This window comes from Bombina bombina, unplaced genomic scaffold (genome assembly GCF_027579735.1).
Source record: "Bombina bombina isolate aBomBom1 unplaced genomic scaffold, aBomBom1.pri scaffold_1328, whole genome shotgun sequence".
Classification (NCBI taxonomy): domain Eukaryota; kingdom Metazoa; phylum Chordata; class Amphibia; order Anura; family Bombinatoridae; genus Bombina; species Bombina bombina.
In genome coordinates, this window is record NW_026510882.1 from 27,684 (window position 1) to 54,759 (window position 27,076).

General features: G+C 41.7%; 1 long non-coding RNA gene across 1 annotated transcript; it reads right to left on the reverse strand.

The window, feature by feature from the left end:
• Nucleotides 1–2,175: 2,175 nt before the first annotated feature.
• On the reverse strand, nt 2,176–26,817 carry LOC128643509 (uncharacterized). The gene is made up of 2 exons (XR_008399827.1): nt 26,629–26,817; nt 2,176–2,237 (listed from the first exon to the last, which is right to left on the reverse strand). It is a non-coding gene; the product is annotated as an uncharacterized LOC128643509 (long non-coding RNA).
• Between the last annotated feature and the right edge of the window lie 259 nt (nt 26,818–27,076).

Sequence of the window (27,076 nt, forward strand, 5' to 3'; positions counted from 1 at the left end):
TATAGCTAATAAAGCGTCAGAGGGCTCAGCGTTTGTTCTCACACCAGACCTACTGCGCTTCCCCTGCAACCCCGGCAGCTTAGATAAAACCTCAGTGAGGGTAGTATTCATAACTGCGGCCATATCTTGCAGGGTGAAAGAATTAGACGCACTAGAAGTACTTGGCGTCGCTTGTGCGGGCGTTAATGGTTGTGACACTTGGGGAGAATTAGATGGCATAACCCGATTCTCTTCTGACTGAGAATCATCCTGCAACATACTTTTAGAAGCTAAAATATGTTGTTTTACAATTTATTGACCTTTCAGTGCATGAGGGACACATTCTATGTGGAGGTTCCACAATGGCTTGTAAACATATTGAACATTGACTTTCCTGCTGAACAGGCTAGTAATGACTACAAACAAGCATGAAAACACTATATTTAGTGAAAAAAATAATCTAAAAAAACGGTACTGCGCCTTTAAGAGAAAAAAAAAAAAAAAGCATACACATTCTGCAAAACAGTCAAAATTTTGTATGTAGACCCACTATAGGTAGTTAAGATTGCACAACAACATTTTTTTTAACAATTAGCCCCTTAATGTCCAAACCGGAAAATAGGCCCAGATCCGGAAAAAGACCCCTCAGCACCTTGCCACAGCCCTGCTGGGGCCCTACCTGCCCTTTGGGATTGAAAGTGTGGGGTAAAAGCTTCAATTTGGCCCAAAACATACACCAGGGCACTCAGGAGTTAGAGCTTGCTGCCAAACTAATTGCGCATCTGAGGCGTGAAAATAGGCCCTGCCCATCTCACTCAATGCTTTCTGAGCCTTCAAGAATCGCACCAGAGCGGTTATAACTAGCCATGTGGGTTCCAAGACCCAAAAGTTTAAGCCATGTGTGCCCTAATAAAGTTGCCCAAAACGTTTATTGCCCATAAAAACGTTAAAGCACTCCCATCCAAAAAAACGTTTGCTCACAAACATTTTGCATTCAGTGTCAACCATATATGTAATTGGCCCCATAAGCAAGCTAAGTAATGCCCCTCTTTTAGCTCTAGGATTACTGCTTACCCTTACCCTCCTGGGTATAATGTCAGTCTTTCTGAAATACACAGTCTCTCCAGAAAAAATATGACTGAACATACCTCATTGCTGCATAGCATGAAACCGTTCCTCACACTGAAGTTTCCTGTACTCCTCAGCTTCTGTGGGAACAGCAAATGGACCTTAGTTACAAATGCTAAGATCATCATCCTTCAGGCAGCAGTCTTCATCCATATGCTGCCTGAGAGTAAATAGTACAAACCGGTACCATTTAAAAATAAACTATTGATTGAAGAATTAAAAACTAATATTTTATCACCTCTTTCACTTTACCGTTCCTAGCACTTAGAGTAGGCAAAGAGAATGACTGGGGGGTGGAGCTAAGGGATGAGCTATATAGACAGCTCTGCTGTGGTGCTCTTTGCCACTTCCTGTAGGGAAGGATAATATCCCACAAGTAAAGGATGAATCCGTGGACTCTTCTTACCTTTATAGAAGAAAAAGGCCAACACTAAAACAGTGATAACTTTTACTAGAAGCATTTTTGCCAACACATGCATATTTCAAATATGTTTCTATTCAAAGTTCTAATTCGTCTATGTACATTTTTTATTTTTTTTACAAGAATGTCTCTTTAAAGAATTATGGCCATCATACCATTTGAACAGCAGATATTTCTTTGAGCTAAAGATTTTTAGAGTCATATATAAGGATTCTTAGTTTTTTTAATATTTTTTTTTATTATTGTTCTTATGTACTGCCAAAAGAAGCTCCTTACAGTTCTCGTGTTCCTTACATATCTGGACCGTGTAGTTCCACTTGAAACAATAAATACAGTTTATTATTTACTGAACAATCTGTACTTTTATACATGCTGCATTGTAAGCTCCAAATATAACACTCAATTTTTCTGGAAGAAAAAAAAAAAAAAAAAATATATATATATATATATATATATATATATATATATATATATATATATATATATATATATATATATATATATATTTATTATTTTTTTCCCCCCTCATGGCTTCAAAATTTCCAAAAAATTTCACATTTCTAAGCATTACTAAAAAGTTAGGAGCAAGAAAGAAAATGTTAGAAGATCTGTAAACTAGAATTCGTTTAATCCAAAAACTTACGGCCTTTCTTCTTCTTCTTTTTCTTTTTCTTCTTCCCAGCAGCTCCTTCTCCTTCCCCATCTGCCTCTAAAATCACAGAAATAGCATTTTGTATAAAGACACTTGGAGTGACGCAATGTCTATAAACACCGTAGAATAGCATAATCGAATGCATGATAAAGAGACCATGCAAAAGCACTTTGTTTGAATTTCAAATGAGAAGTAGATTTTTTTCCCCTGACAAATATCAGTTAGTTACATTTTCCTTCCTAAAGCTATCAGCCAATCGCAAAATGCATATACGTATATCCTTTGAATCTTGGACATGCTCAGTAAGAGCTGATGCCCAAGAAAGTGTACATATAAAAAAGACTGCACATTTAGATATTAGAAGCGAATAGGAAAGTTTTTTTAGAAATTGTGTGCCATATTTGAATAATGAAAGTTTAAAGCTGACTTTAATGTCCCTTAAAGTTTGATAGCAACCTAAATCCTGATGCTGTTCTCTGTTAAAGGGACATTGTACACTAGATTTTTCTTTGCATAAATGTTTTGTAGATGATCCATTTATATACACATTTAAAAATATTTATATATACAGGTAGCCCTCAGTTTACACCGGGGTTAGGTTCCAGGAGGAATGATTGTATATCAAAACCGTTGTAAATTGAAACCCAGTTTATAATGTAAGTCAATGGGAAGTGAGGGAGTTAGGTTCCAGGCCCCTCTCAAAATTGTCATAAGTAACACCTAATACATTATTTTTAAGCTTTGAAATGAAGACTTTAAATGCTAAACAGCATTATAAACCTAGTAATATAGATTGTATCATCAAAACAGAATTTATGTTTACCTGATAAATTTCTTTCTCCAACGGTGTGTCCGGTCCACGGCGTCATCCTTACTTGTGGGATATTCTCTTCCCCAACAGGAAATGGCAAAGAGCCCAGCAAAGCTGGTCACATGATCCCTCCTAGGCTCCGCCTACCCCAGTCATTCGACCGACGTTAAGGAGGAATATTTGCATAGGAGAAACCATATGGTACCGTGGTGACTGTAGTTAAAGAAAATAAAATATCAGACCTGATTAAAAAAACCAGGGCGGGCCGTGGACCGGACACACCGTTGGAGAAAGAAATTTATCAGGTAAACATAAATTCTGTTTTCTCCAACATAGGTGTGTCCGGTCCACGGCGTCATCCTTACTTGTGGGAACCAATACCAAAGCTTTAGGACACGGATGAAGGGAGGGAGCAAATCAGGTCACCTAAATGGAAGGCACCACGGCTTGCAAAACCTTTCTCCCAAAAATAGCCTCAGAAGAAGCAAAAGTATCAAACTTGTAAAATTTGGTAAAAGTGTGCAGTGAAGACCAAGTCGCTGCCCTACATATCTGATCAACAGAAGCCTCGTTCTTGAAGGCCCATGTGGAAGCCACAGCCCTAGTGGAATGAGCTGTGATTCTTTCGGGAGGCTGCCGTCCGGCAGTCTCGTAAGCCAATCTGATGATGCTTTTAATCCAAAAAGAGAGAGAGGTAGAAGTTGCTTTTTGACCTCTCCTTTTACCTGAATAAACAACAAACAAGGAAGATGTTTGTCTAAAATCCTTTGTAGCATCTAAATAGAATTTTAGAGCGCGAACAACATCCAAATTGTGCAACAAACGTTCCTTCTTTGAAACTGGTTTTGGACACAGAGAAGGTACGATAATCTCCTGGTTAATGTTTTTGTTAGAAACAACTTTTGGAAGAAAACCAGGTTTAGTACGTAAAACCACCTTATCTGCATGGAACACCAGATAAGGAGGAGAACACTGCAGAGCAGATAATTCTGAGACTCTTCTAGCAGAAGAAATCGCAACTAAAAACAAAACTTTCCAAGATAATAACTTAATATCAACGGAATGTAAGGGTTCAAACGGAACCCCCTGAAGAACTGAAAGAACTAAATTGAGACTCCAAGGAGGAGTCAAAGGTTTGTAAACAGGCTTGATTCTAACCAGAGCCTGAACAAAGGCTTGAACATCTGGCACAGCTGCCAGCTTTTTGTGAAGTAACACCGACAAGGCAGAAATCTGTCCCTTCAGGGAACTTGCAGATAATCCTTTTTCCAATCCTTCTTGAAGGAAGGATAGAATCCTAGGAATCTTAACCTTGTCCCAAGGGAATCCTTTAGATTCACACCAACAGATATATTTTTTCCAAATTTTGTGGTAAATCTTTCTAGTCACAGGCTTTCTGGCCTGAACAAGAGTATCGATAACAGAATCTGAGAATCCTCGCTTCGATAAAATCAAGCGTTCAATCTCCAAGCAGTCAGCTGGAGTGAAACCAGATTCGGATGTTCGAACGGACCCTGAACAAGAAGGTCTCGTCTCAAAGGTAGCTTCCAAGGTGGAGCCGATGACATATTCACCAGATCTGCATACCAAGTCCTGCGTGGCCACGCAGGAGCTATCAAGATCACCGACGCCCTCTCCTGCTTGATCCTGGCTATCAGCCTGGGGATGAGAGGAAATGGCGGGAACACATAAGCTAGTTTGAAGGTCCAAGGTGCTACTAGTGCATCCACTAGAGCCGCCTTGGGATCCCTGGATCTGGCCCCGTAGCAAGGAACTTTGAAGTTCTGACGAGAGGCCATCAGATCCATGTCTGGAATGCCCCACAGGTGAGTGACTTGGGCAAAGATTTCCGGATGGAGTTCCCACTCCCCCGGATGCAATGCCTGCCGACTCAGAAAATCCGCTTCCCAATTTTCCACTCCTGGGATGTGGATAGCAGACAGGTGGCAGGAGTGAGACTCCGCCCAAAGAATAATTTTGGTTACTTCTTCCATCGCTAGGGAACTCCTTGTTCCCCCCTGATGGTTGATGTACGCAACAGTCGTCATGTTGTCTGATTGAAACCGTATGAACCTGGTCCTCGCAAGCTGGGGCCAGGCCTGAAGAGCATTGAATATCGCTCTCAGTTCCAGAATATTTATCGGTAGAAGAGATTCTTCCCGAGACCAAAGACCCTGAGCTTTCAGGGATCCCCAGACCGCGCCCCAGCCTATCAGACTGGCGTCGGTCGTGACAATGACCCACTCTGGTCTGTGGAACATCATCCCTTGAGACAGATTGTCCAGGGACAGCCACCAACGGAGTGAGTCTCTGGTCCTCTGATTTACTTGTATCTTCGGAGACAAGTCTGTATAGTCCCCATTCCACTGACTGAGCATGCACAGTTGTAATGGTCTTAGATGAATGCGCGCAAAAGGAACTATGTCCATCGCCGCCACCATCAACCCGATCACTTCCATGCACTGAGCTATGGAAGGAAGAGGAACGGAATGAAGTATCCGACAAGAGTCCAGAAGCTTTGTTTTTCTGGCCTCTGTTAGAAAGATCCTCATTTCTAAGGAGTCTATAATTGTTCCCAAGAAGGGAACCCTTGTTGACGGGGATAGAGAACTCTTTTCCACGTTCACTTTCCAGCCGTGAGATCTGAGAAAGGCCAGGACAATGTCCGTGTGAGCCTTTGCTTGAGGAAGGGACGACGCTTGAATCAGAATGTCGTCCAGGTAAGGTACTACTGCAATGCCCCTTGGTCTTAGCACCGCTAGAAGGGACCCTAGTACCTTTGTGAAAATCCTTGGAGCAGTGGCTAATCCGAAAGGAAGCGCCACGAACTGGTAATGTTTGTCCAGGAATGCAAACCTTAGGAACCGATGATGTTCCTTGTGGATAGGAATATGTAGATACGCATCCTTTAAATCCACCGTGGTCATGAATTGACCTTCCTGGATGGAAGGGAGGATAGTTCGAATAGTTTCCATCTTGAACGATGGGACCTTGAGAAATTTGTTTAAGATCTTGAGATCTAGGATTGGTCTGAACGTTCCCTCTTTTTTGGGAACTATGAACAGATTGGAGTAGAACCCCATCCCTTGTTCTCTTAATGGAACAGGATGAATCACTCCCATTTTTAACAGGTCTTCTACACAATGTAAGAACGCCTGTCTTTTTATGTGGTCTGAAGACAACTGCGACCTGTGGAACCTCCCCCTTGGGGGAAGTCCCTTGAATTCCAGAAGATAACCCTGGGAGACTATTTCTAGCGCCCAAGGATCCAGAACATCTCTTGCCCAAGCCTGAGCGAAGAGAGAGAGTCTGCCCCCCACCAGATCCGGTCCCGGATCGGGGGCCAATATTTCATGCTGTCTTGGTAGCAGTGGCAGGTTTCTTGGCCTGCTTTCCCTTGTTCCAGCCTTGCATTGGTCTCCAAGCTGGCTTGGCCTGAGAAGTATTACCCTCTTGCTTAGAGGACGTAGCACCTTGGGCTGGTCCGTTTTTACGAAAGGGACGAAAATTAGGTCTATTTTTTGCCTTGAAAGGCCGATCCTGAGGAAGGGCGTGGCCCTTACCCCCAGTGATATCAGAGATAATCTCTTTCAAGTCAGGACCAAACAACGTTTTCCCCTTGAAAGGAATGTTTAGTAGCTTGTTCTTGGAAGACGCATCAGCCGACCAAGATTTCAACCAAAGCGCTCTGCGCGCCACAATAGCAAACCCAGAGTTCTTAGCCGCTAACTTAGCCAATTGCAAAGAGGCGTCTAGAGTGAAAGAATTAGCCAATTTGAGAGCATTGATTCTGTCCATAATCTCCTCATAAGGAGGAGAGTCACTATCGAGCACCTTAAGCAGTTCATCAAACCAGAAATATGCGGCAGTAGTGACAGGGACAATGCATGAAATGGGTTGTAGAAGGTAACCCTGCTGAACAAACATCTTTTTAAGCAAACCTTCTAATTTTTTATCCATAGGATCTTTGAAAGCACAACTATCCTCTATGGGAATAGTGGTGCGTTTGTTTAAAGTAGAAACCGCTCCCTCGACCTTGGGGACTGACTGCCATAAGTCCTTTCTGGGGTCGACCATAGGAAACAATTTTTTAAATATGGGGGGAGGGACGAAAGGAATACCGGGCCTTTCCCATTCTTTATTAACAATGTCCGCCACCCGCTTGGGTATAGGAAAAGCTTCTGGGAGCCCCGGCACCTCTAGGAACTTGTCCATTTTACATAGTTTCTCTGGGATGACTAAATTTTCACAATCATCCAGAGTGGATAATACCTCCTTAAGCAAAATGCGGAGATGTTCCAATTTAAATTTAAATGTAATCACATCAGATTCAGCCTGCTGAGAAATGTTCCCTAAATCAGTAATTTCTCCCTCAGACAAAACCTCCCTGGCCCCCTCAGATTGGGTTAGGGGCCCTTCAGAGATATTAATATCAGCGTCGTCATGCTCTTCAGTAACTAAAACAGAGCAGCCACGCTTACGCTGACAAGGGTTCATTTTGGCTAAAATGTTTTTGACAGAATTATCCATTACAGCCGTTAATTGTTGCATAGTAAGGAGTATTGGCGCGCTAGATGTACTAGGGGCCTCCTGAGTGGGCAAGACTCGTGTAGACGAAGGAGGGAATGATGCAGTACCATGCTTACTCCCCTCACTTGAGGAATCATCTTGGGCATCATTGTCATTATCACATAAATCACATTTATTTAAATGAATAGGAATTCTGGCTTCCCCACATTCAGAACACAGTCTATCTGGTAGTTCAGACATGTTAAACAGGCATAAACTTGATCAGAAAGTACAAAAAACGTTTTAAAATAAAACCGTTACTGTCACTTTAAATTTTAAACTGAACACACTTTATTACTGCAATTGCGAAAAAACATGAAGGAATTGTTCAAAATTCACCAAATTTTCACCACAGCGTCTTAAAGCCTTGAAAATATTGCACACCAATTTTGGAAGCTTTAACCCTTAAAATAACGGAACCGGAGCCGTTTTAAGCTTTAAACCCCTTTACAGTCCCTGGTATCTGCTTTGCTGAGACCCAACCAAACCCAAAGGGGAATACGATACCAAATGACGCCTTCAGAAGTCTTTTATAAGTATCAGAGCTCCTCTCACATGCGACTGCATGCCATGCCTCTCAAAAACAAGTGCGCAACACCGGCGCGAAAATGAGACTCTGCCTATGCTTTGGGAAAGCCCCTAAAGAATAAGGTGTCTAAAACAGTGCCTGCCGATATTATTATATCAAAATACCCAGATAAAATGATTCCTCAAGGCTAAATATGTGTTAATAATCAATCGATTTAGCCCAGAAAAAGTCTACAGTTTAAATAAGCCCTTGTGAAGCCCTTATTTACAATCGTAATAAACATGGCTTACCGGATCCCATAGGGAAAATGACAGCTTCCAGCATTACATCGTCTTGTTAGAATGTGTCATACCTCAAGCAGCAAGGGACTGCAAACTGTTCCCCCAACTGAAGTTAATTGCTCTCAACAGTCCTGTGTGGAACAGCCATGGATTTTAGTTACGGTTGCTAAAATCATTTTCCTCATACAAACAGAATTCTTCATCTCTTTTCTGTTTCTGAGTAAATAGTACGTACCAGCACTATTTGAAAATAACAAACTCTTGATTGAATAATGAAAAACTACAGTTAAACACTAAAAAACTCTAAGCCATCTCCGTGGAGATGTTGCCTGTACAACGGCAAAGAGAATGACTGGGGTAGGCGGAGCCTAGGAGGGATCATGTGACCAGCTTTGCTGGGCTCTTTGCCATTTCCTGTTGGGGAAGAGAATATCCCACAAGTAAGGATGACGCCGTGGACCGGACACACCTATGTTGGAGAAACTAAGTTTAATGAACAAAAACAATTGCTAACAGCACCTAATTAAATAATCACACAACAGACTGCATCATCATCAAACTAAGTTTAATGAACAAAAAACGCTTTTTTACTTGCATTTTTCAGCAAACAGTTCTCTGCATTGTTAGCATGTTAGATAATATTGGGTCTGAACCTATTCTATGCATTTCAATCTGCAGTGATTCTAAGCAGTTAGGCACCCTCACCTCAAGCAGCTGGACAGGAAGATAATAGGGAAGTGGCTGCTAAATATTGTTGCTCGATAGTTAATGTCTGCTCTGTGTATATCAATTTCAGTCTGTTAAGTTGCATAACTTTGCTGCAAAACAGCGGACAGCTCCACCTACTGGCTATTTTAATTAGTGCACTGCTTTCCAAAGCTTTTCAATAGCAGTCACATGACAAAAAAAAAAAGGTTGTTATTCTGAAACAGCGCAAATTAAACTGGCGTAAACCGAGGGCCACCTGTATTTAAAAACATTGTGCTTATTTTCAGATTCCTAACCAAGCCCCACAGTGTCAGATGTATAAAACAAAATTTTTGCTTACCTGATAAATGTATTTATTTCCGTATATGGCGAGTCCACGACTGTTGGGAATACCACTCCTGGCCAGCAGGAGGCGGCAAAGAGCACCACAGCAAAGCTGTTAAGTATCGCTTCCCTTCTCACAACCCCCAGTCATTCAACCGAAGGGTAATAGAAAAAAGGAAAAAACACAAAGGCGTAGAGGTGCCTGACGTTTAATTAAAAATAACGGTCTTGGCTGTAGACTCCCCATATCCGGAAATAAATTTATCAGGTAAGCATAAATTTTGTTTTCTTTCCTAAGATATGGTGAGTCCACGACGTCATCATTTACTGTTGGGAACCAATTCCCAAGCTAGCGTACACAGATGACTAGGGAGGGACAAGACAGATCGACCTAAACAAAAAGGCACCACCACTTGAAGAACCTTTCTCCCAAAGGAAGCCTTAGCCGAGGCAAAAGTATCAAATTAGAAAAAGTATTCAGAGAGGACCAAGTTGCAGCCTTGCAAATCTTGGGCTTTCAAAAATGAAGCTTCTGTGGACTAGAAAAGGAAACAGCCCACGTGGAAAGAGCCGTAATTCTCTCCGAAGGCTGCTGACCAGCAGTCTCATAAGTAAAACGAATTTTACTTCTCAACCAGAGGGAAAGAGAAGTAGCAGCAGCCCTCTAACCTATACGTTTTCCTGAGAACAAACAGGGCAGAAGACTAGCAAAAATCCTTAGTCGCCTATAAGTAGAATTTTAGCCCACGCACAACATCCAAGTTGTGCAACAGACATTCCTTATGATAAGAACGAATAGGCCAGAAAAAAGGAACAACAATTTCCTAATTAATATTTTCCGAAACCACTTTAGGAGGAAAACTCAACTTTATAATCACCTTATCAGCATGAAAGATTAGGGCAAGGCAAATCAAACTGCAAGCAAAGAGTTACGAGACTCTCCAAGTAGAAGAGATAGCAAAAAGAAACAAAACCTTTCAAGATAGCAACTTTATATCTATGGAATGCAATGGCACAAACGGAGACTGCTGCAAAACTTTAAGAATAACGATAATACAGAAATCTGACCCTTCAGAGAACTGACTCACAAACGGTTCTTCAGACCTACCTGGATAAAGGACAAAATCCTAGGAATCCTGACCCTACTTCCGAGAGTAGCCCTTGGATTCACACCAATAAGGAATTTATGCAATACCGCATGGTAAAAGATACCAGAAACAGGCTTGCAATCCTGAAGCATGGTCTCAATGACTGATTCAGAAAAAACACTGATACAGAATTAAGTGTTCAATCTCCAAGCAGAGAGCTACAGAGAAATGAAATTGGATGAAGGAATGGACCCTGAATTAGGAGGACCTTCCTCAAGTACAACCTCCAAGGTGCAAGATATGACATCTCCATATCAGTCTACATACCAGATTCTGCGAGAACATGCAGGAACAATGAAAATTACCGATGCTCGCTCTCATTTGATACGAGCAATGGCTCGCGAGAAAAAGAGCAAACGGAGGAAACGGGTATGTCAGACTGAAATCCCAAGGAACCGCCAGAGTATCTATCAGGGCAACCTACTGATCTCTTGACCTTGAAAAATACCTTGGAAGTTTGGCATACTGCCATCTGATCCAACTCCAGCATACACCATTTGAGGGTTAACCTGGAGAACACCTCTGGGATGAAAAGTCTGACTGTTCAAGCAGTTCTCTCCCAGTACCCATTCCTCGCAAGTGGATAACATAACCAGTAAATGCGAGCGTCCGCTCACTGAACAATCCACACCATCTCTGTCATGGCTAAGGAACTCCAGGTTCCTCCCAAGTGCTTGATGAACCTGATAACCGGACTAAAGATAATTGAAGGCCAAGCCACCAGAATATTGTAGATTGCTCTCAACTCCAAGATGGTTATGGGGAGAGCAGACTCCTCCCGAGTCCATAATCCCCAGCCCAACAGGCTGACGTCCGTGGTCACTATTATCCAGGAAGGTCTCCAGAAGCATGTGCTCCAAGACCGAAGCTCCTGAGAGAACCACAACGGGAGCAAATTCCATGTAGACAGATCCACATGATCCCCGCTCCACTATCCGAACACGCATAACAGCAGAATTCTCAGATGGAACGAGCAAAGGGAATGAAGTTCAATGAAGCGACCATCAAACCAATTACCTCTATACACTAAGCCACTGAAGACCGAACAGTAGACTACAGAGAGAGGCAAGAGGAAATAATTTTTTATTTTCTGACCTCTGACAGAAAATTTTCAGAAATAGGAAAACTATTATAGTTCCTAATAAAACTACCCCTGTAACTGGAACAAGTGAACTCATTTTCAGATTCACTTCCCATCTGTGGGAACGAAGAAAAGACAACAAGATCTCTGCATGAGAGTTTGCTTGTCGAAAAGATGGCGCCTAAATTCTACTTCGTCTAGGAAGTGTGCTACAGTAATTCCCTGAAACCTGATCACTGCCAAGATAGCCCCAACAGGGAGCCGCGGCGAGGCCAAAGGGAAAAACCACCAACGTAAAGAGATGGAGCAAATCTCAGGAACTTGAAAATACGCGTCCCCCAGGTCTATGATCATCTTGAACTGACTCTCTTGGACCAAAGGAAAAATGGCACCAAAAGTTTTCCATTATGAAGGATGGTACCCTAAAAAATTTTGAGACACTTTAGGTCTAGAATAGGAGGAATATATCCCCCGTTTCTGGACCCAAGAAGAGAAATGAATAGAATCCTAGACCCTGTTTTCTTACAGGAACTGGAACTATCACTCCCTAGGAAGAAAGGTCCTAAAAGCAATTAAAAAATGCCTCTCTGTTATCTGGTCTGCAGATAAGTGAAACCTGCCTCTGGGAGGAAAAGTAAGAATTCTATTTAGTAACCCTGGAATACTAGGTCCTCAGTTTAACTGGGACATCTTGTATCCATGTTTGCAGAAAAAAAAAAAAAAAGATATTCAACCTCCCACTTGATCCGATCCCGGAACGGGGGCAAACTCTTTATGCTGACTCGGCTGCAGGGTTCTACACGGACGTCCGTTAGGTCTATTTTTCTTGTCTCATGGTAGAAAAGACCCTTTTCCACCGGTATATCAGAATATTCCTGTCAAAACAGGTCCAAACAAGGTCTTACCCTTGTAAGGAAATCACCAGAAACTTGGACTCATAGGAAGAATCCACTGAATATAGCCACAACGCCCCGCGGGCTAGCAGAGCAAAGCCAGATATCATGGATTCCAGCTTAATGACTTACATGGTAGCAAAAGAAATAAAAGAATTGGGTAGCGTAAGAACTGAAATTCTGTACTAGATCTCCTCCAAGGAGTCTGCAAAAATGCAATCAGACAAGATGTTGCACCAATAAGATGCCTCTCTTGACACAGTGGCAGTACAAACTTCTATATAAGCCTCCAGCTTAGTCCATTGATCCTTAAATGAACAGCTATCCTCTCTAGGGATCGTAGTTCTCTTAGCCGTGCGCCATAATCATTAAAATATATATAAAAAACATAATTTATGCTTACCTGATAAATTTCTCTTGTGGTGTATCCAGTCCACGGATCATCCATTACTTGTGGGATACCAATACCAAAGCTAAAGTACATGGATGAAGGGAGGGACAAGGCAGGTACTTAAACGGAAGGTAAAACCTTTCTCCCAAAAATAGCCTCAGAAGAAGCAAAAGTATCAAATTTGTAGAATTTTGAAAAAGTATGAAGCGAAGACCAAGTCGCCGCCTTGCAAATCTGTTCAACAGAAGCCTCATTTTTAAAGGCCCATGTGGAAGCCACAGCTCTAGTAGAATGAGCTGTAATCCTTTCTGGAGGCTGCTGGCCAGCAGTCTCATAGGCTAAGCGGATTATGCTTCTTAGCCAAAAAGAAAGAGGTTGCCGAAGCCTTTTGACCTCTCCTCTGTCCAGAGTAGACAACAAACAAAGCAGATGTTTGACGAAAATCTTTAGTAGCGTGTAAGTAAAACTTTAAAGCACGAACCACGTCCAGATTGTGTAATAGACGTTCCTTCTTTGAAGAAGGATTAGGACACAAAGACGAAACAATCTCTTGATTGATATTCTTATTAGATACCACCTTAGGTAAAAACCCAGGTTTGGTACACAGAACTACCTTATCTGCATGGAAGATCAGATAAGGAGAATCACATTGTAAGGCAGATAACTTGGAAACTCTACGAGCCGAGGAAATAGCTACCAAAAAAAGAACTTTCCAAGATAAAAGTTTGATATCTATGGAATGAAGAGGTTCAAACGGAACCCCCTGAAGAACTTTAAGAACCAAATTTAAGCTCCAAGGTGGAGCAACAGGTTTAAACACAGGCTTGATTCTAACTAAAGCCTGACAAAATGCCTGAACGTCTGGTACATCCGCCAGACGCTTGTGCAAAAGAATAGATAGCGCAGAAATCTGTCCCTTTAAGAAACTAGCTGACAATCCTTTCTCCAATCCTCCTTGGAGAAAAGATAATATCCTGGGAATCCTGACCTTACTCCATGAGTGGCCACGCAGGCGCTACCAAGATCACTAATGCTCTCTCCTGCTTGATCTTGGCAATCAGACGAGGAAACGGTGGAAACACATAAGCCAGGTTGAAGGACCAAGGCGCTGCTAGAGCATCTATCAGCGTTGCCTTGGGGTCCCTGGATCCGTAACAAGGAAGCTTGGCGTTCTGGCGAGACGCCATGAGATCCAGTTCTGGTTTGCCCCAACGATGAACCAATTGTGCAAACACCTCCGGATGGAGTTCCCACTCCCCCGGATAAAAAGTCTGTCGACTTAGAAAATCCGCCTCCCAGTTCTCTACACCTGGGATATGGATAGCCGATAGGTGGCAAGAGTGAATCTCTGCCCAGCGAATTATCTTTGAGACTTCTAACATCGCTAGGGAACTCCTTGTTCCCCCTTGATGGTTGATGTAAGCCACAGTCGTGATGTTGTCCGACTGAAATCTGATGAACCTCATTGTCGCTAGCTGAGGCCAAGCCTGAAGAGCATTGAATATCGCTCTTAGTTCCAGAATGTTTATTGGAAGGAGTGACTTCTCCTGAGTCCACGATCCCTGAGCCTTCAGGGAGTTCCAGACTGCACCCCAACCTAGAAGGCTGGCATCTGTCGTTACAATTGTCCAATCTGGCCTGCGAAAGGTCATACCTTTGGACAGATGGACCCGAGATAGCCACCAGAGAAAAGAATCCCTGGTCTCTTGATCCAGATTTAGTAGAGGGGACAAATCTGTGTAATCCCCATTCCACTAACTGAGCATGCAGAATTGCAGCGGTCTGAGATGTAGGCGTGCAAACGGCACTATGTCCATTGCCGCTACCATTAATCCGATTACTTCCATGCACTGAGCCACCGAAGGGCGAGGAATGGAATAAAGAACACGGCAGGAATTTAGAAGCTTTGATAACCTGGACTCCGTCAGGTAAATTTTCATTTCTACAGAATCTATCACTAGGAAGGAAACTCTTGTGAGGGGGGATAGAGAACTCTTTTCCTCGTTCACCTTCCACCCATGCGACCTCAGAAATGCCAACACTATGTCCGTATGAGACTTGGCAATTTGGAAGTTTGACGCCTGAATCAGGATGTCGTCTAAATAAGGGGCCACTGCTATGCCCCGCGGCCTTAGGACCGCCAGAAGCGACCCCAGAACCTTCGTAAAAATTCTTGGGGCTGTAGCTAACCCAAAGGGAAGAGCTACAAACTGATAATGCCTGTCTAGGAAGGCAAACCTGAGAAACCGATGATGATCTTTATTGCTTAAAGTGAAATCAGTACATTTGTTACACATTCTAAGAGGGGGTTCCACAATGGCTTTTAAACATAATGAACAAAGAGTTTCCTCTATGTCAGACATGTTTGTACAGACTAGCAATGAGACTAGCAAGCTTGGAAAACACTTTAAATCAAGTTAACAAGCAAATATAAGAAACGGTACTGTGCCTTTGCAGTAAATCAAACAAAATTTTTACAGTGTGTATAATAAGCTAACAGAGCATTGCACCCACTTGCAAATGGATGATTAACCCCTTAGTTCAAAAAACGGATAAAAAAAAAACGATATAGACTTTTTTAACAGTCACACCAAACTGCCACAGCCTTGCTGTGGGCCTACCTTCCCCAACAAAAGATTTTGGAAAGCCTAAGAGCCCTTTAGAGATGTCCTATAGCATTCAGGGGACTCCTGGAGGAAGCTGGATGTCTCAGTCTGTAAAAGTTACTGCGCAAAAAAGCGCTAAATTAGGCACCTCCTACTCATAGTAACACAGTGGAAAGCCTCAGGAAACTGTTTCTAGGCAAATTTAAGCCAGCCATGTGGAAAAAACTAGGCCCCAATAAAGTTTTATTACCAAAGTATATATAAAAACGTTTAAACATGCCAGCAAACGTTTTATATTGTAAATATAAAAAAAGAGTATTACCTCAGAAAGTAAGCATGATACCAGTCGCTATTAAATCACTGTATTCAGGCTTACCTTTACATAAATTTGGCATCAGCAGCATTTTCTAGCATTCACATCTTCTAGAAAAATCTTAACTGCACATACCTCATAGCAGGATAACCTGCACGCCATTCCCCCGCTGAAGTTATCTCTCTCTTCAGTCATGTGTGAGAACAGCAATGGATCCTAGTTACAACCTGCTAAGATCATAGAAATCACAGGCAGATTCTTCTATTTTTCTGCCTGGAACAAAATAGTACAACTCCGGTACCATTTAAAAATAATAAACTTTTGATTGAAGCAAAATAACAGCTACATTTCACCACTTCTCTCTTACTACCTCCATGTTTGTTGAGAGTTGCAAGAGAATGACTGGATATGGCAGTTAGGGGAGGAGCTATATAGACAGCTCTGCTGTGGGTGTCCTCTTGCAACTTCCTGTTGGGAATGAGAATATCCCACAAGTAATGGATGATCCGTGGACTGGATACTCCTTACAAGAGAAATAAATAAATAAATAAGAGACGGGGATAAAGAAATCCCCGAATTCTCCCATTCCTGTGAAAAATCTCCTAGCGCGGTCTGGGACAGGAAAACTCCCCAGTGGAATCCTACGACAGGCGTATCGAAGTCGGCCAAAGTAGCCAAAACCTCCTTTAACAATACACAAATGTGTCCAAGCTTAAATCTGAAGGTTACTACTTCAGCATCAGATGAAGGAATTATACTGTCCCAATCTGAGATTTCACCCTCAGAGGCTACCGACGTATCATCAAACCTATGAAGAAAGGCAGTCTGTGTAGCCGTAGGTGGAACAGAGACTTTACTATATGAATCTCTAATATTCCTTTTTTGATTTTGCATAAGTATAGGAAAAGCAGATAATGCCACGGATAACTGCAGGCAAATAACTCCTCCAGGAGATTGAGAGGAACCACAAGGCACTGCATGTGATGCCATAAAGGCTTGGGATGATTTAAGAGAAAGCTGTGACATTGCCTAAATAGCATCAACCTTAGAGACAATGGGCTCAGTGGGCAACAATTTATCTTATAATTAAAGAGTTAAAATTAATTATATAGCACTGAATTGCATATGCAAAGCAAAAAATGCTTCAGGGTATAACATGCGGTCTTAGAACAGAATGTCGAATCCATGTTTGGAAAACAAATAAATTGTGCCTCAATACATAACACCATTTCAAAATAGAAAATAAACAAATTAAAATTATGTACTGTCACTTTTTAAAAAAGGCACAATTAATACAATCTGAACAATTATTATGTATGTATGATTTATTGAAAGATCTATTTAGTATGCAAGATCAAAGGTTCCTTGACTTGCCACTCTTCTTAAACGTTTCTAAAGTTGCAGTGGTTCCTCCTTTACTCATATCCGTAACAACAGAACCGAGCAAAAAGGCGGCAGAGCTCCCTGCCGAACTCACACAGAGAAGAAAATGTTCTTCAGCCGTGAGAACCCCGCTCTGTTTAAACTTAGAACAGAAACGGAAAGGCGTGTCACACATAGCACACTAGCAAGCTACTGGACTAGTTCCCAGAGAGAAAGAAGCGAGCGATTCTCAGCATCTCCCCTACAAGAAGGAGCTGCGCAATAAAAGAAACATGTCCACATGTCACTTGCTAATGGAAGCACAATTGAGCCCAAGGCTCTGTACGCCATAAACCCTTACCGGGTACAATCAGATAAGAGACCAGCGCATGTACCTCGTATGGTGTCAAAGTTTACACATCCAAAACAATAAGAGACACTGTCAAAGACATTAATACAGACAACCCCGCTCTAAATAAGTCTAAGAGCGAACTAGCCCACTTGTTAAATCCATGTCTAAACAGAACTTAACAAAGCAACATACAGCCCACAGTTAATAAAAAGGGAAATAACTTTAAAAACAGTAAAAAGTATAATCCCAGTCTTTTATCACAAATCAGTGCCTGCTCCCTTCAAAATATCCTGCATAAAGGATATATATGTCCCAAAACGATGCAGCCAATTTGTTTAAAATCTGCATGGAAGGGGGAGTATTTTCTCTAAGTCTCTTTTGCCAGCCCTGTCAGTGTATGTCCCAGCCTAACCTCATCAACCGTGATAAACAACTTTCTAAATTTAATTCCTTTATCAATTTTCCTTTGTTCGTTTGATATCTTTTATTGAAAAGCAGGTACATATGTGTAGGAGCTGGCCCATTTCTGGAGCACTATATGGCAGCAGTTTTGCAAGAATTTTTTTAAACATATTAAAAACTGTAAAGAAAATTACAATACAAACAGGAAACAATCAATTAAGTTGAACAAATCTTAACTCTGTCATAGGTGCAGAAAGCTACAACGTTCTCCCTTTTGTATTTTTTCCTTTTGAAACTATTTGTTAGCGAACAGTGAAATACAATGCAAAAATCATAGACACTATGAGATAGAATAACGAAAATGTCTCTTGCAGGAAAGATTGTTGAGAGTCAGTGTGGTAATACAGTTTATGTACTTATCTTAGAAAATAGAGTTAAAATGTTGGGTTTGGTACATCCTTTGGCGTTATCACAAAGTATGACATACAACCTTAAGTATAGTGGGCTTGAAATGAGGTTCGAATTTGTAGAATTAGTCCCTTTTTGACACAAATATTTAGAGGGGTGTGAAAGGAGTTTAGTCAGTCTGTCGGGGTTGTTGCCTTGAGTGTATGTATTCTTCCCAGAGAAAGCAGATGGAGTGGTAGTCTATAGGTTTGTTTTGTGTATAGTGGTATTTTTCTAGTTGGAGGGAGTGGGTGGTTACTTCCCTCCAGGTGGATAGAGGTGGGAGAATAAGTTTTCCAATTCTTTGGGATCAGCCTTTTCGCCGCATTTACCATAATGGTCAATAGTGCTAGGCGAAATTTGCATTTAACATGAGAAAATGTATTGGAAAAAAACAGATGTCAAGATCGAGTGAAATGGAAAGGGCCTTCTCAATTTTTATTTTAATAGACATCCAGAAAGATTGGGCAGGTACATCATATATGTGTTGGGGTACCTTCTGTAGTGCGGCCTCTCCAGAACTCTGGTGAGATTGCAGAGAAGGATGGCACGTAGTCGGGATGGTGTATAGTACCATCTGTATAAAAATGTTGTGTTCATTTCTATTGTGTATATGGAGGATGAGGATTTCATCATTGAAGTGAAAATCATTTACCATTCCTTATGGGATAAAGTTTTAGCAATTTCTCTTTCCCATTTTTGTATATATGAGGGGAGTGAGGTAGAATAGTATTGTTGAAGTAAATGGTATGTGATGGAGAGGAGGCATTTGTTCTGAATATCATGGGAACATGTGTGTTTAAAGTTGGTTAAATTGCACGAGAGTAAGATTCTATTAGGGTGTTTTAGAAGAAAGTTTGAAAGTTGGCCATAACGGAACCAGCTTTCGTATCTGTTGCCTAGGAGGGCAATAATCTACGATTGAGGTTTGGGTTTTCCATTTTGCAGCAATATGTGGCAAGGGATTGAATTATTCATGTGAGGAAACATGGTTGCTGTGGTGTTTTGCTGGGGGGGGTCCATATTCTCAATGAGGGGGGTTAGCAATGATTACTGGAAGTTGTTTAGGTAGGTTTATTTTCCTCTTGGGTAAGCTGCATTTACTACCAAGATGGTAGGTGTTGGTTAGCTGATGCTCTAGAAGGACCCATTCAGTTTTGCAATAATTTCATCCATTTGAAAGAGCACTATTCCCTGCCATGAAGTGGTCCAGATGCCTACCTAGGTATCTTTTCAACACAGAATATCCTGGGAATTAAGCAAATTTGATAATAGAAGAAAATTGGAAACTTTGTTTAAAATGGTATGTTCTGTCTGAATCACAAAAGAACATTTTTGGGTTTTATATCCATTTAAAGGGGCAGTACACACCAATTTTAATTTAACTGTATGTAATAGACACTACTATAAAGAATAACAAGCACACATACTGATATAAAAATCCAGTGTAAAAACTTTTACAAACTTACTTAGAAGCTCCCAATTTAACACTGTTAATAAGATAAGCCTGGGACACCCACTGAAAGGGGCTAATAGCAGAATCTCCCCTGCATATGAAAAGACCCATTGTGCAAACAGAAGCAGTCTGAAGTCAGTACACCTCTATACTTGGGGCTTGGTTAGAAGTCTGAATATCAGCACAATGTTATTTAAAAATAAGCAAAACTACAATTTTTTACAAAAAATACACCAAGATGGGCTACATAAATGGATCATCTACAAAACATTTATGCAAAAAAAAATCTAGTGTATAATGTCCCTCTAACCCCTGTGTCATATAATGATGACAATGCATACAAGCTATACTTAATTTCTTGGAATGTATAATTGGACTGCTAATGGATTCATCTGGCAGAGCAATAGCCTTATGAATTTAACTCATTTAGAATAAGAAAGTAAATTTTGAGTAAATTGTACTTAATCCATGAGTTTATGGTGACATACAGCTAAAACATGTGTTGCCAATATGATGGAAACAAACTAAATTTCTTCTTACCTGATACATTTCTTTCTTTACGGATATGGAGAGGCCACAACTTCAATTACTAGTGGGAATATCACTCCTGGCCAACAGGAGGAGGCAAAGAGCACCACAGCAAAGCTGTTATAGGGACATGAAACCCAAAAAAATTATTTCATGATTTGGGTAGAACATACAAATTTTAAACAACTTTCCAGTTTACTTCTATTATCCAATTTGCCATATTCTCTTGGTATCACTTGTTGAAGGAGCAGCAATGCACTACTGGTTTCTAACTTAACACATGGGTGAGCCAATGACAATCAGTATATATATATATGCAGCCACCAATCAGCAGCTAGAACCTAGGTTCTTTGCTGCTCTTGAGCTTTCCTAGATAAACCTTTCAGCAAAGGATTACAAGAGAAGGACGCACATAAAATAGAAGTAAATTGGAAAGTTGTTTAAAATGGTATGTTCTATCCGAATCATGAATGTCTAATTATGACTTTACTGTCCCTTTAAGTGTCACTCCCCTTCCCATAATCCCCAGTCATTCGACCAAAGGGAAATGGGGGAAAAAAAGCACAAAGGTGTAGAGGTGCCTGAGGTTTAGTCAAAAATAATTGTCTTAATAAAGGGTGGGGTCGTGAACTCTATATCCGGAAAGAAATTTATCACGCATACATTTTGTTTTGTTTCCTAAGATATGGAGAGTCCACAACGTCATTCAATTACTAGTGGGAACCAATACCCAATCTAGAGGACACAGAATAAACAGGGAGGGAGAACAATACAGTCAGACCTAAACAGAAGGCACCACCGCTTGAAGAACCTTTCTCCCAAAAGAGGCAAAAGTATCAAATTTGGAAAATTTTGAAAAAGTAAACAAAGGACCAAGTTGCAGGCTTTCAAAACTGTTCCACAAAAGCTTCATCTTTGAAAGCCCATGAAGAGGAGACAGCCCTAGTGGAATGAGTTGTAATTCTTTCAGGAAGCAAAACAAATCGTACTTCTCAAAGAGAAGTAGCCTTCTGACCCTTACACTTTCCTGAGAAACAAACAAGGCAGAAGACTGGCAAACATCCTAATTCGCCTGTAGGTAGAATTTTAGAGCAGGCTCAACATCCAAGTTGTGCAACAGACGTTCTTTATGAGAAGGATTGGGACAGAGAGAAGGAACAACAATCTCCTGATTAATATTTCTATCCGAAACCGCCCTATCCGCATGAAAGATAAGGTAAGGCGAATTACACTGCAAAGCCGAGAGTTCCGAAACTCTATGAGCAGAAGAGATAGCAATAAGAAAAAAAAACTTCCAAGATAGTAACTTAATATCTATGGAATGCATTGGATCAAACGGAGCCTGCTGCAAAACTTTAAGAACAAGATTAAGGCTCTAAAGAGGAGCAACAGGTTTAAACACAGGCCTGATTCTGACCAGGGCTTGACAAAAAGATTAAACATCTGGCACATCCACCAGACGCTTGTGTAACAAAATAGATAATGCAGAAATCTGACCTTTCAGAGAACTGACAACCCTTTCCCCAGATCTTCCTGGAGAAAAGATAAAAAATTCTAGGAATCCTGACCCTACTCCAAGAGTAGCCCTTAGATTCACACCAATAAAAAGGTATTTACGCCATACCATATGGTAAATTTTTCGAGTAACAGGCTTGCAAGCCTGGATCATGGTCTCAATGAACGACTTAGAAAATCCACGCTTAGACAGAACTAAGCATTCAATCTCCAAGCAGTCAGCTTCAGAGAAACGAGATTTGGATGGAGGAATGGACCCTGAGTTAGAAGGTCCTTCCTCAGAGGCAACCTCCAAGGCGGCCGAGAAGATATCTTCACTAGGTCTGGATACCAGATCCTGCAAGACCATGCAGGAGCTATTAGAATTACCAATGCTCTCTCTTGTTTGATACAAGCAATAACTCGTGGAAGGAGTGCAAACAGAGGAAAGCGGTATGCTAGACCGAAATCCCAAGGAACCGCCAGAGCATTTATCAGAGCGGCCCGAGGATCTCTTGACCTTGAACCGTACCTTGGAAGCTTGGCGTTCTGCCGAGAGGCCATCAGATTCAACTCCGGCACCCCCCATTTGAGGGCTAACCTGGAGAACACCTCCCCGGGATGGAGAGCCCACTCCTCGGGATGAAATGTCTGTCTGCTCATGAAATCCGTTTTCCAGTTGTCCACTACAGGAATGAGGATGGCAGATAGCCAACAATAGTGAGCTTTTACCCACTGAATAATCTGTGCTACCTCCTTCATATCCAAGGAACTCTGAGTTCCTCCCTGGTGGTTGACGTAAGCCACTGAGGTGATGTTGTCCAACTGAAACTTGATAAACCGGCTAAGGACAATTGAGGCCAAGCCATAAGAGTATTGTAAATCACTCTCAATTCCAAGATGTTTATGGGGAGAGCAGACTCCTTCCGAGTCCATAGTCCCTGCGCCTTAAACTAGTCCCAGACTGCTCCCCAGCCTAGCAGGCTGGCGTCCATAGTCACAATCACCCAGGAAGGTCTCCGGAAGCATGTGACCTAAGACAGATGCCCCTGAGAAAGCCACACACGAGAGAGAGTGTCTCTTGTCGACTGGTCTAGATCTATCCTCTAAGACAGATCCAAATGGTGTCCATTCCATTGTCTGAGCATGCATAATTGCCGAGCTCTCAAATGGAATCGAGCAAAGGGAATGATATCCATGGAAGCGACCATTAGCCAAATTACCTCCATACTTTGAGCCACTGATGGCCGAACAGTAGACTGAAGAGAGGCGCAAGAGGAGAGAATTTTGTATTTTCTGACCTCCGTCAGAAAAATGTTCATAGATAGGGAATCTATTATAGTTCCTAAGAAAACCACCCTTGAAGCTGGAACAAGGGAAGTCTTTTCCAGATTCACTTTCCAACTGTGGGAACATAGAAAAGACAACAAGATCTCTGTATGAGAGTTTGCTTGTTGAAAAGATGGCGCCTGAACCAATATCTTGTCCAGGTAGGGCGCTACTGCAATTCCGAGACCCAATCACTGCCAAGAGAGCCCCCAGAACCTTTGAGAAAATCCTGGGAGCTGTAGCAAGACCAAAACGGAAGAGTCACAAACTGAAAGTGTTTATCTAGAAAGGCCAATCTCTCCCTGTGGATGGGGACATGAAGATACGCGTCCTTCAGGTCTACGGTCTTCGCGAACTGACCCTCTTGAACCAAAGGAAGAATGGAACAAATGAAAACTTGTAGAGGCACTTTAGGTCTAAAATGGGTCGAAAAGTTCCCTCTATTTTTACTGGAACAGGAACAATCACTCCCAGGGAGGAAAGGTCCTGAACGCAGTTCAAGAATGCCTCTTTTTACCTGGTCTGCAGATAATCTTGAGAGGTGGAATCTGCCCGGGGAGGGAAATTTTTTAATTCTATTCTGTAACCCTGAGATACTATGTCCACAGCCCAAAAATCTGGGACATCTCGTCTCCACGCTTGACAAAACAGGGAAAGTCTGCCCCCCACTTGATGGGGCAGACCCTTCATGCTGACCTAGAATCAGCTGAGGGTTTCTTTGATTGCGTCCCCTTATTCCAAGACTGATTGGGCTTCCAAGAAGACTTGGACTGCTCCTTTGAGTCTGTTCTTCTTGTCTTGCGGTAGAAAAGACCCTTTTCCACCCGTAATATCAGAAATTATTTCTGGCAGACCAGGTCCGAACAAGGTCTTACCCTTGTAAGGAAGCACCAGAAGCTTGGACTTAGAGGTAACATCAGCTGACCAAGATTTTAGCCACAATGTCCTGCGGGCTAGGACAGTGAAGCCAGACATCTTGGCTCCCAGTCTAATAACTTACATGTTATCAGAAATAAAGGAATTGGCAAATTTGATAGCCTTAATCCAATCTTGTATCTCCTCCAACGGAGTCTCTACTAAAATTAATTAAGACAAGGCGTCACACCAATAAGATTACGCACTTGCTACTGTGGCAATACAAACTGCAGGTTGCCATTGAAGACCTTGATGAACATAAATCATCTTCAAATAAGCTTCCAGTTTTCTGTCCATGGGATCCTTAAAGGAGCAGCTATCCTCTATAGGGATCATAGTTCTCTTAGCCAGAGTAGAAATAGCCCCTTTAACTTTAGGCACCGTGCACGAAGAATCTTTAATGGAGTCAACAACAGGAAACATCTTTTTAAATACGGGAGACGGGGAGAAAGGAATCCCTGGCTTCTCCCATTCCTGTGAAATAATCTCTGTCACACGGTCTGGGACAGGAACAGTAGCGGTAGGTGGAACAGAAACCTTACTATCTGAATGTCTAATTTTCCTCTTGCGTTTTCCCAGCATAGGAAAAGCAGATAATGCTGCAGAAGATACCTGTGCAGCAAAATCTGCATGCAAATAAACTCCTCCAGGAGGCTGAGAGGAACTGCAGGGCACTGTATGTGACGCCATATACGCTTGGGACATTTAAAGAGAAAGCTCTGGCGTTGACTGAACAGTATCATCGTGAGAGACATTGGGCTCAGAGGGCAACAATTTATATTTAAATTGAAGTGTTCTAGCTAAGTATGCTGCACAGAACTGCATAGGCAAAACAATTTGTGCCTCTAGACATAACAAGCATTTGTCAAAAGACAGTCTTCAATGTCCATAATACTAAATAAAAAATTCCCCAAATTGAAGATTTTTTTTTAAATACACTGTCACTAAGAATTTTTAATACCACAATTTGGCTGCCAGAAGTCTCTAAAATGATCATATAGTAGACACTAAAGAGACTGAAATGTAATGACGCCGCTCCGTGAATATCCAACAACAGAGAGAGGAAACTATGCAGTAAGTAAACAGTACGTGTTTCCCTCTGCCTACAACATAAGATGCAAGTAGCTGCAGTTGGTTTCAAACTCAAACAGTTTGTTAGTTAGCCTGTTCTAGCTAAGCAAGCAAAAAAAAAACGAAAGGATCCAGAGATCTACTCAAGAATCCCTGACCACGATCCCCTAGGGGCAAGACTATTATAGGCACAAACGCCCAAATAACCTAGATCGGATCTCACCAAAGATACAAATCCGTCCAAAGGACACACCAAAGGAGAGTCCCACGGCCTCCTGCTGAATTCTGAGTCAGAAAATAAGATCTACTTCAGATAGAACCCAACTGGAAAAGCTCAGACCACCAGGTCCTTAGAGTAAAAAAAAGAGTGACCAAAGATTCTTAAGAGAAAACAGAAAGAATCCCAGAAGACACTCTCCCACTTCCATGGAAGTGACCTGATTAAAGCCCCCACTGTTCAATAATCCCCCTCCGTAGATATTAACCCTTGATTCCATAAAGATAAAGGAGTCCCACTGAGACCCTGTCTTCTAAAATTACAAGTATGCAAAATTGAAACAATCTTAATGGAATCTATGCGGTGGAACAGTAACACGGTCCTTCAAGTTTGACAGATTGTAGCAGCGCTTCTGACATGGATTTGAGTGCAGAAAAGCAGGCATCGAAACTTGTCAACGCCGCTTGCTTATGGAGCTGTTAACATGAGACGGGATGGTTTCGCAGAAAGGCTCTCCCTGCATCACCGGACTCTTTCATCAATGCTCTCACTGAGAGGCTAACAAGACTACTTAAAACTCCAGTCCCATCTCGAAGAGTACTACCCTCCATAAGGAACCTCTCCGTAATCTTCCGACACTTCTCTGCCAACCTCCTGTGACGAAAGGCAAAGAATGACTGGGGGATGAGGGAAGTGGGGGAGGTGTTTGGGACTTTGACTGGGGTGTCTTTGCCTCCTTCTGGTGGCCAGGTTCTGTATTCCCAAAAGTAATGAATGCAGCTGTGGACTCTCCCTGTATTTAGAAAGAAAGAACAAAGTAACCAACTCAACTTTCTGTACCATTGGCAGCAATGTGTTAGGAAACAAAGCAAGGACTACCTCACAACTTCCTAACTGCTAAAAAGCCACTGAAGAGATTGACGTGGACTCGGCTAAACCCAAATCCTTGCTTGCAGGGAAAAGTCCCTGAAAAAGGAATTAATTTCTTAAGACACCAAAACTTCACCTCCTCGATTGACAGAGGCAAAGATAATGACTGGGGATTATGGGTAGGGGAGGGACACTTAACAGCTTTGCTGTGGTGCTTTTTGCCTCCTCCTGCTGGCCAGGAGTGATATTCACACTAGTAACTGAATGACTTTGTGGACTCTCCATATCTTAGGAACATACATACATACATACATACAAAATCAGAAATTAAACTTGGTCCTGTATCCATACCATCATCATCTTCATCCTTTTCCTTGCTTTCAAGTGTTTGAGAGTCCAGTTGTTTTATTACATCATCAACAGAAGGGTCTGAAACTCCTTGTTCTTTTTCAGCTTCTAGACCTAAATTAAAGCAAAACATTTTTAGTTCATAATATATATGCCAAAAAAGTCATATGCAGTTGTACCACCGTGGAAGTATCTATTTAGATGTCTCTCCCTCAATGGTATTAGCAACCTGCTGAATGGAGAGTCAAAAGGTGATGTAACATTCCACCCTTCCAATTGCTAATACAAATTGTTAGGCAATTTCTAAGATATATTAGATTAAAGGGGGTTTAAAGGTCACCAATATACCAGCCAGACACATTTAACCCTTTCCCGCCAGGAATTATTTGTCAAATCGAAACAAAGTTCTGAAGTAAACAAATATGTAAAAATTGAAATCACTCAAACGTTC